General features: G+C 32.8%; 1 long non-coding RNA gene across 4 annotated transcripts; it reads right to left on the bottom strand.

The window, feature by feature from the left end:
- Positions 1-691: 691 nt before the first annotated feature.
- Positions 692-3,357, bottom strand: LOC114938814 (uncharacterized). Of its 4 annotated transcripts, none has more exons than XR_014926306.1 (4): positions 3,303-3,357; positions 2,493-3,059; positions 2,243-2,400; positions 692-2,170 (listed from the first exon to the last, which is right to left on the bottom strand). It is a non-coding gene; the product is annotated as an uncharacterized LOC114938814 (long non-coding RNA). The 4 variants fall into 4 exon arrangements; XR_003821119.2 differs by having other exon boundaries at positions 2,493-2,621; positions 2,840-3,351; XR_014926304.1 differs by having other exon boundaries at positions 2,493-3,351.
- Positions 3,358-9,797: the final 6,440 nt, after the last annotated feature.

A 9,797-nucleotide genomic window follows, 5' to 3' on the forward strand; every position in this document is an offset into this window, starting at 1 on the left:
TGAGCTCCCTTTTCAGCCGAGGAAATAAAAAAAAGTCCGCCGGGGCCAAACTTTCTGGAGCATTTCAAAAGTTTCCAGCGGCGTCTTGTCCAGCTTCACGCAAAACTTTATCGCATAGCGTTGCTCTATCGTTCTCTCCATCACAAGTTCGACGCGACCACTAAGCAGAGGTTCACAGAATAAGCCGTCCTAACCCTCCAAGCGCATGGAAACAATTGAGCGACCTACCGTTGGAAAGCTAAGGGTACCCCCCTTCCTCCCCAACCGGTCCCATCGCTCTGCGATGTATAGTCGCGTCACAAATAAATGCGACGCATTACTTTCCGGACAAACCCTGTATGTATATATACACAAGCTGCATGTATATTTTTTTAAACCATTTGACAGTATATCTCTGCTAGTACTGTTTTGTATGTATCTAATCTGTATGAAGTTAGACTACGCATTGAAGATTACAATTGCATGGAATTTGATTAATTATATCATACTAATTAACTAATCATAAAAAAATAAATATTTGCTTTTTTGTTCTAATTGATAAAATATTGTACAATTTCAATCTTCAATGCAAAAGAAGTTTTTTATGTACTCACTCATGCGCCCGTATATCTTAATATATTCTTATAACTTATATAGTGTCGCATATATATTGTATACTTGATGTATAGAAATTGATATTTGTATGTGGTATTTGTACTAGATTAGTATATATATATATATATGTATTATATAAGATTGTACGTACATGTAAACCTTTAAGTATAACTATTACAAATATAATTACATTAATACAAGATTATGAAAAATAATGTGCTTATATATACGCTTCAATAAAATTGTAAAGTTGAAATATCGACTAAGAACAAAATGTTAAAGGAGTTTTCTTTTGTAATAGATAACAAACATGCTGCAATTAGATATGACATTTACCCTTTAGAAAGAATAACACTGTTATGTGAGACGGTATATATACATGTCAATCCGTATGTATAATCATTTCAAATATAATTTATAATTAATGATACAGATTTATTTCTAGAAACTCTATGTTTAAATACAGAGTCCAAATTAATGTACATTTGATTAATTGATTAATAACAAAATATTATAAGATTTTTATCTTATGATGCAGAATACATACCTATACATAACATACATATAATATACATACATAATACAATATCGTGCCTTTAAGTATGTAATAGCGAATTCGGTTGTATGCACTAGTGCGCACTGAGTGCATATAAAGGTTATTGCACACAATTTTACAATGACATGAGTAATTGAAAAAAGTAAAATAATTAATATAGTAAGAGGTATTACTCACTAATTAACACTAAGTAACAATAATATAACATTGATGTTATAATTTCCTACTTAACAATGTAACTGATGCATTACAAGGCATGTTATATTACCGTTACATTGTTGAGTGAAAAATTATAATATTGATGTTATATTACTGTTACTTATAGCGAATTTGGTTGGATGCACTATAGTGCGCACTGAGTGCACATAAAGATTATTGCACACAATTTTACAAGGACATAAGTAATTAAAGAAGTAAAATAATTAATAGTATAAGAGCTATTATTATCATTATTCATATTAAACAGCAATAATAATAGCTTTTACTATTAATTATTTTCTTTTTTTAATTACTTTTGTCATTGTGAACTTGTGTGTGATAAACCTTTATATGCATTAGTGCATCTAATCGAATTCGCTATTAGTGTTTAATGGGTATTGTCATTATTCATATTGAACATCAATAATAACAGCTTTTAATTACTATTAATTATTTTCCTTTTTTAATTACTTGTGTCATTGTGAACTTGTGTGTGATAAACCTTTATTGCATTCAGTGCGCACTAGTGTATCCAATCGAATTCGCTATTAAACACTACCTTTCTTGACATTCCCAAACTAAATAGCAAGTTTGTCTTTCAATCTTTTAACATATCAACAATATGAAATCGTTAATACTTCACGAATTTTTGCAAATATAATAATAAGCGTTGACAATTCCATCATAGATCATAAGATTCTATTAGCGGAGACTATATATTAAGTTCTCGCTTAAAAGATTCTCATGCTTTGTAATGAATTCCTTTTTGACATTCGATGCAACATGGTTTGCGGATTATCATTTATTTATTATTGTCTTCTGCTAAAATAAAAATAAATATGATTATATATTAATAGGCAGTATGACAAAGATATACTTGTACTGCATGCTTACCTGTGTAGTTAGCATCATAATAATTCAGGCTTCCTTCAAGTTTCATAAATAGTAAGAAACAATGCTTAAAAACATTTTATATTATTGTTATCCCACAATAATTATCCCAGAACTGTTTTGCAGGCACACCATCCACATTATTTCTAGCAATGATTACACTGTCAATAAAAAATTGATTAACTAAAAAATTATTAAGCTTAAGTTATATACTCTTGTATTAAAAGCTATGAAAACATAACAAAGTACTCACTTCTAAATATAATGTGTCATTATTACATACATCTACTTATTTCACGTTGACAACATTCGAGTTCTTTCATATTTGGTAAAAATCGTATCGTAAAAAGGGCAAAATTTCGTAACTTACAAATATTTAATACTAAAAACACAAAATATATTAAAACAGAGGGATGTAAGACATTAAAATGTCTGTTATATGTGCAGTATAATATCATGTAGAATTATAAAATATGATGAAGATATAGAAAAATGCTCTATTTAGATATATTATTTTTAAATAAAAATAAATTATTTTATTTTTTTTATTTAAATAAAAATATTTTAATCGAGCGTTTTTCTACATTCTACAATGCTTACTCCAAATATGACAGATACCCTCACCTTGCGTGCGTCCCTGACTAAGGCTGAAGTCCCATGGAGCGGATTACGCGGAAGCGGAATCAGCGGATCGCCAATCACAAGATCGTTTCTTTTGGATCTTTGAAAGGGCACTATCGGAGCGATCCCGTGATTAGTAATCCGCTCCATGGGACTCCAGGCTAAGGGACCCAGCCTATGGGACTCCAGCCTAAGGGACCTGATTGCACCAACATTTATTACTTTCTTTTTCTAATCATCTAATCGGCTATGTAGTGAGAATTGAAGAGGAAAGTATGGGCGGTATTCATAGTTCTTCGAAGGTTCAAAACCGCAAAGTAAACAAACCGTTCGATCGGAAATGTAACCGAAGAAATAATTAACTTCCCAAGACTGATCAAATTCTTGAACATATCTTTTGTGATCCATCCTTAAGATTGATTTGTTAAAAGAAGAACAATACCTTTTTTTTAATCGCAAACGTCCGCAACTCTATCCGCTGATGTACCCACTACGACGTAGAGAGCTCAAATGATTTTTAGCATGCATATACGTTGAAAACAATTGACGATCGCCCACGCGACGGTTGCTGCTGCGCCTGCCGCGGATTGTTTTCAACGTATATGCGTGCGAAAAATCTTTTAAATTTTAAGCTAACAATCCAAAATTTCAGGAATATATATCTCTTTTAGAAAATATAACATTTCTTTCCGAACTTGCCTTCATTACTGACATGACTAATCAACTTAGGCTTCTCAATTTAAAGCTGCAAAAACCAACTCAAAATATTTCCCAATTAGTTAGTCATGTTGATTCTTTCCGAAGCAAATTACAGTTATTTAAATCTGATTTAAATAACAACATTTTTCATTATTTTCCTTCTTGCCAGATTCTTTTCGAAGAACACGGCAGTAGCTGTAATTTCAAAGAAAATATTCATTTCGTAGATTCTGTTATAGAAGAATTCGATACGCGTTTCACCTGCTTCGAAAAACTTTGAACAGAATTAATTCTTTTCGAGAATCCTCTTACAGCGCCAATCGCAGAACAGCAGATTAATTTACGGGATGAATTATGTGACCTACAAAATGATATTTCTCTGAAAACGGTTCAAGAAACCGGTGCAGAATTTTATAACGTTTTATCAAAATCAACCTACCCCAAGCTTCGAGATTTCGGACTCCGAATTTATTCTATGTTCGGATCCACATATTTATGTGAGACTTCTTTCTCGAAAATGAAGTTTATTAAAAATGAAAAACGTTCTTGTTTAAGCGACAATTCTTTACCGCGTCTTATGCGTCTTGCTACGTGCAATATGCAGATCGACGTTCCTGCTGTCGCTTGTAAAAAAGCCCGAAAGTCGTGAATCTGAATATGAGTATTTTTTATTTCACTTAATATTTAAAATTCTGCTTCTTTTAAATTAATTAAAGCTATTAAAAGGTCGTCTCAGTCATCAGTGGATTAGGCCTAACGGGGAAACCACTTAAAAAAAACGCGTCGATAATATAGTACCCCCTGGGTGATGTGGAAAGCTATTAAAAATATGTATGCGAGGTCCGGTGACACGATACGGTCGCGAGTCGCGAGGTGACACGGTCCTGAGCCTCGCGCGGCTCGTAGGCTGCGCGCGGGACGTCGAGGTAAGGGAAAAGCGCTGGGCGGAGTCAATTGAAAATCGGGCGAAATGTGCATTTCTTGCCGAGCTCTGTGTTAAAAGATTGAAAGACAAACTTGCTATTTAGTTTGGGAATGTCAAGAAAGGTAGTGTTTATCATACTTAAAGACAGCATATTGTATTATGTTATGTATATTATATGTATGTTATGTATATGTATGTATACCTGCATCACAAAATAAAAATCTTATATTTTACTAGTCAATTAATCAAATTTACATTTATATTGGACTCTGTATTTAAACAGTTTCTAGAGAAATGAATCAGTATTGCTAAGATAATTTTAATTGTAATAATTATATTTAAGAATTTATACGTATTTGTGTATCGTCTTATATAACACATTTTGAAATGATATTAGTGTTCAGAAGTAAGTTAACCCCAGGTCAAGAACTTTATTATTTGTTCAAAGAGAATAAAGAAGTAGGTCGATAATTTCGAAATTCTATAATTTTTGATTTAATCCGGCACGGGGCAGCACGCACTGAACCTACACGCCGCGCTTCAAGCGTTCGATTATCAAATCGATCGGGGATGAACTGCCTCGTCATCAAACCTGGTCATTCGCTCCTGGCACGGCTTTGCGAATAATCACATGTGGGTTTTCTCGTCGCGATTTTAATTGTTCGTAGCTCGTTTGATTAATAAAAAATTAATCAGATTGATATCCTGCTGTGATTCAGTGATATGTGAGATGTGAAATACGTTCACTTTGACATTCGCTAATTAACGGTAGCAGCAAGGTGCGTCGTTATATACGCGACATAAAGTTTGCGCTCAAGACATTATCAACGATATTCAGTGATTTTGTGGGACCAGAATTCGCGCGGCGGTGAAATATCAAGGTGCCGAAATCCGATCGTTTACACGAACGTAATAATTGTATTAATTAAAAGTATCTGTTCGATACATGAGGCTCGCGCGTGTTCGCTTGGCACGCGTAGATCACGTGAGTTGGCGCGCGCAGATCACGTGATAAGTCACCTGGGACTGATACCTGATGTCGTGATTGTGTTTGCGTTCCTTTTTTCATCCCTTCGAGCCCGTGGTGCTCAACGCACTGTAACGTTTTATGTGATCAGTGACTATTCATGTTAAGTGAGACAATTCGGTTCGCGATTTAATATCGCATTCGCCGCAATCGGCAACGTGTACGAAATCTTAATGTGAGATTTCGAAAGATTCGATACACGAGTTTCGAGCGTGTTCATCGTAAATAGCAATTGTTATGCAACAAATAGTTTCTCGGTGGTTTCATGCAACACATGCTAGATACCATATAGTGAGATATCTCGGACTGCTTAGCAACCACGTCGTACGTGTTTTCGCGGTGACTACTTTATTCGTTAAGAGAAAGATTTTATGTAAAAGTTTTAAATTAATTTGCGTTTATGTACATTGTGATTCCCGGACAAATTTAGTTTAATTAATAAATGGATTGTTTTTGTGTAATTTGTGCATATAATTCAGGATTCTGGTTCTCGATTCGGCACGCGGCTTAAATCGTTACCTATCCCGCGCACCAATCGAAGCGCGTCCACCCTCCTTAAGATACAGTCCACTTTGAATCTTCCTGTGCAACCTATACACGAGACGGATTTCGACGATCGGATTTATAACCCGATTGTCAGAGTCCGTAGCTTCGTGCGCGAACGTTCGACGTCAGCAATTGAGCGTACGCGCAAACAATTAGAATAATTAAATTTTTATAATTGCACATTGATGATATATGCAAATGGTCAATAATGTAAAATGTAAAACCATTAATATTTCAAGAAACTTCTCTCTCTGGCTTTTGACTCTGATTAATTTTGTTAAGTATCAAGAGACACGGTAGTGTCTCGCGACCAGTTAAGGGCGTAGCGGAGACACCGTGTATCTTAACGCGAGTCGGACATTTGAGTCTTTATAATATTTCGAATCCTCAATAATGGCTGAAGCAATCGAGTTTATACTAGACTTAATCGATAGATTGAGTTCGAATTATATAATAAAAGTGTCTTTATTTCTGCTCTACGTGATTTGTAAGCAGAGATATATAAATGCAAAGTCGAAATATGAAAAATTTCTATTAAGAAACGTCCCCGTCATCATTATCATCATTATCATCATTATCATCATCATTATCATCATCGACCACGCATACATAGTAGTATCGTGCTACACGTATTCACACGTATACAACACATGCGCACACATATATCACACGTACACAACACATGCAAGATGCATGTAGTGGTAATTTTGTCCATCTCGCACGTTTTACAACAGATGGCGATAGTGGCGCTCCGCCATATCGGCAGCGTGCGGGGTTATGTTGGCTAACTCTCTCTCTCTCTCTCTCTCTCTCTCTCTCTCTCTCTCTTTCTCACACACACACGCACACACACACACACTCTCTCATTCTCACTCACTCACTCACTGTTCGTCTTGTGTACTTATTTAGTACATTCATGATCGGCAGCGTGCGGGGTTATGTTGGCTAACTCTCTCTCTCTCTCTCTCTCTCTCTCTCTCTCTCTCTCTCTCTCTCTCTCTCTCTCTCTCTCTCTCTCTCTCTCTCTCTCTCTCTCTCTCTTTCTCACACACACACGCACACACACACACTCTCTCTCATTCTCACTCACTCACTCACTGTTCGTCTTGTGTACTTATTTAGTACATTCATGATTAAACATCTATATGCATTAATGTGAAATTTACTTACAATTAGTTTACTTGAAATATTCAATCTCTAAAGTGTTTATCTTATAAGATAGACAAAAAAATCTGAGTAAATAATAAGAAAAAAAAACAAGGATTATTATTGTCATAATTTTTTATCAATTAAGTACTCTCAACTATCCAATAATTAAATAAATACGTACAAATGTGCGCGCGTGTACACACATACACCTATTGATATTAAAGAGATTGAAGGAGAGGAAGGAGAAGATAAAAATTTAAATATTCACATATATTTTCAAATATTATATATGAATTTATAGTTTACATATCTAATTAATAATGAATTTCTAATTATATTAAACATATCAAAATAAAGACATACATGTATTTATCAAATGAATAAAATTATTGAATACAGACTTAAAAAATTTATTAAACATAGACTTAAAAAATTAATTAATTAAACATATTCCAAATTTAGAAAAAATAAACTTTATTTATATATGCAACAGCTTTTTAAACTAAATTTTTAAATTCTATTTTATATTAGACAATTATCTCAATCAACATCTACGTCCACATTAGCTGCACTGCAGACTACCTCTACAGCCACATTATCTGCTCCGCGGATATAGCGTTATGCCAATACGATACATTACATGTACTTACTTACTTGCCTTTACTGTACCAACTCTTGTTCTTTCCACGTAATCATGTTTTTACAGTTATCGTTTGCTGTATATCTTCCAGCAAACTTTATTTCGTGTGAAGTGTATTTAATTAATTAAATCTCTGCGAAAGATTGAGAAGATGAAGGGATAATTCAAACTATGAAGACATGGTTACATGGAAAAGACAAGAGTTGATACAATAATAAAGACATACATGTATTTGTATCCTGCTGGCATAAGGTTATAGAAGTTGATTGAGATTGAAAAATAATAATGAAAATAATAAAAAAAATAAAGACACATGTATTTGTATCGTGCTGGCATAAAGTTATAAAAGTTGATTAAGATTGAAAAATAATAATAAAAATAATTAAAAAAAGGAAATATTCAATCATTATTTAAAAGCATATTTGAAATCTGTAGAATAAACAGTTTTTGCAAAAAATGTGGAGCATTTGAGCTCTAGTAAGTCTAAAAATAAATGTAAACATCAATTAATAATAACTGATGTTATATATATATTATATATATGAACCAATTTGTTGCAATATTCACTATAAAAGGTTGTAAGGGTAAGATGGCTAAAAGTGAATAATTTAAAAGATAGTTAACATAATTTTACATAAACTGAAATATTTCATAAAATAAAATATTTGTAATATTTCGAAGTTTATGTAAGATTATGTAAAAATTATACCTTTACAACTTTTTATAGTAAATATTGCGAGGAATCGATTTATATGAGAAAAATTAAGGTAATTCTATTTTGAAAATATAAGTGACCTTTAAATAACCTTGAAAATCGCCGTTTAGGAAAAAGTCTGTGTCAACTTTTTCTTTTTCGAAATCCTGCAACTTTTATCTAAATTTAATAGAAAATGTATAAAAAATGCTCGACATTAGTACACACACACACACACACACACACACATATGGGTAAATTTATATAAATAGGGTGCTTTAGGAGGAATGATCAGGATTCTAGGATATGATTGTACACATCATTTTAAGCAAAGAAGTTTAGATAAACATGTTTAATAATTGTTCTATTCCGGTCATAAAAATATACAAAAATGAATGATATAATCTCTAAAAACTCACCTTTAAAAAAAGGTACAAAAAGGCGACCAGTTAAGGGCACGCCATTAACAAAAATTATCCATTGCAAACCCATGTAGAATCCTATGAAAAATTAATCATTGCAAACCCATGTAGAATCCTAGGCAAAATTAACCATTGCAAACCCATGTAGAATCGTACCCATTGCAAACCTATGTAGAATCTTATGAAAAATGAACCATTGCAAACTCATGTAGAATCCTATGAAAAATTAACCATTGCAAACCCATGTAGAATTGTATTAAAAATTATCCATTGCAAACTTATGTAGAATCCTACATTGCAAACCCATGTACAATAGAATTGTATGAAAAATTATCGATTATAAACCCATGTACAATCGTAACAAAAGTAATGAAATAAAAAAAAAATTGCGCCAAGTGAAAGTAGAAATTTGTACCAGTGGAAAATTAAAGTTGCAGACATATATAGAGTCGTATAATGAATCAGTAAAAATTTAAATTTGCAAATGTAGAATCGTACCATAAAAAAACTTATCTTTTAAAAAAAAAGATAAACAAGATGCCAAGTCCATGCGCCATGTGAAAAAGAAATAAAAAAATTTTAGTTAAAAAAACTGGGAGCGCTGCTAAATAATATTCTAACAATATTAAAATTAAATTGTTACTTTTAAACTCATTACAGTTAAAATATGTTTTGTGTTTAAATTAATTAATGTTACTTTAAGGTGCATTGTAATTTTGAAACTTAGCAGCGCGCTTAATTTTTCATAGGATTCTACATGAGTTTGCAATGGTTAATTTTTCATAGGATTCTACATAGGTTTGCAATGGGTACGATTCTACATGGGTTTGCAATG

The sequence above is a fragment of the Nylanderia fulva genome, unplaced genomic scaffold, assembly GCF_048542155.1.
Source record: "Nylanderia fulva isolate GAGA-0341 unplaced genomic scaffold, ASM4854215v1 Scaffold811, whole genome shotgun sequence".
In the NCBI taxonomy this organism is placed as follows: domain Eukaryota; kingdom Metazoa; phylum Arthropoda; class Insecta; order Hymenoptera; family Formicidae; genus Nylanderia; species Nylanderia fulva.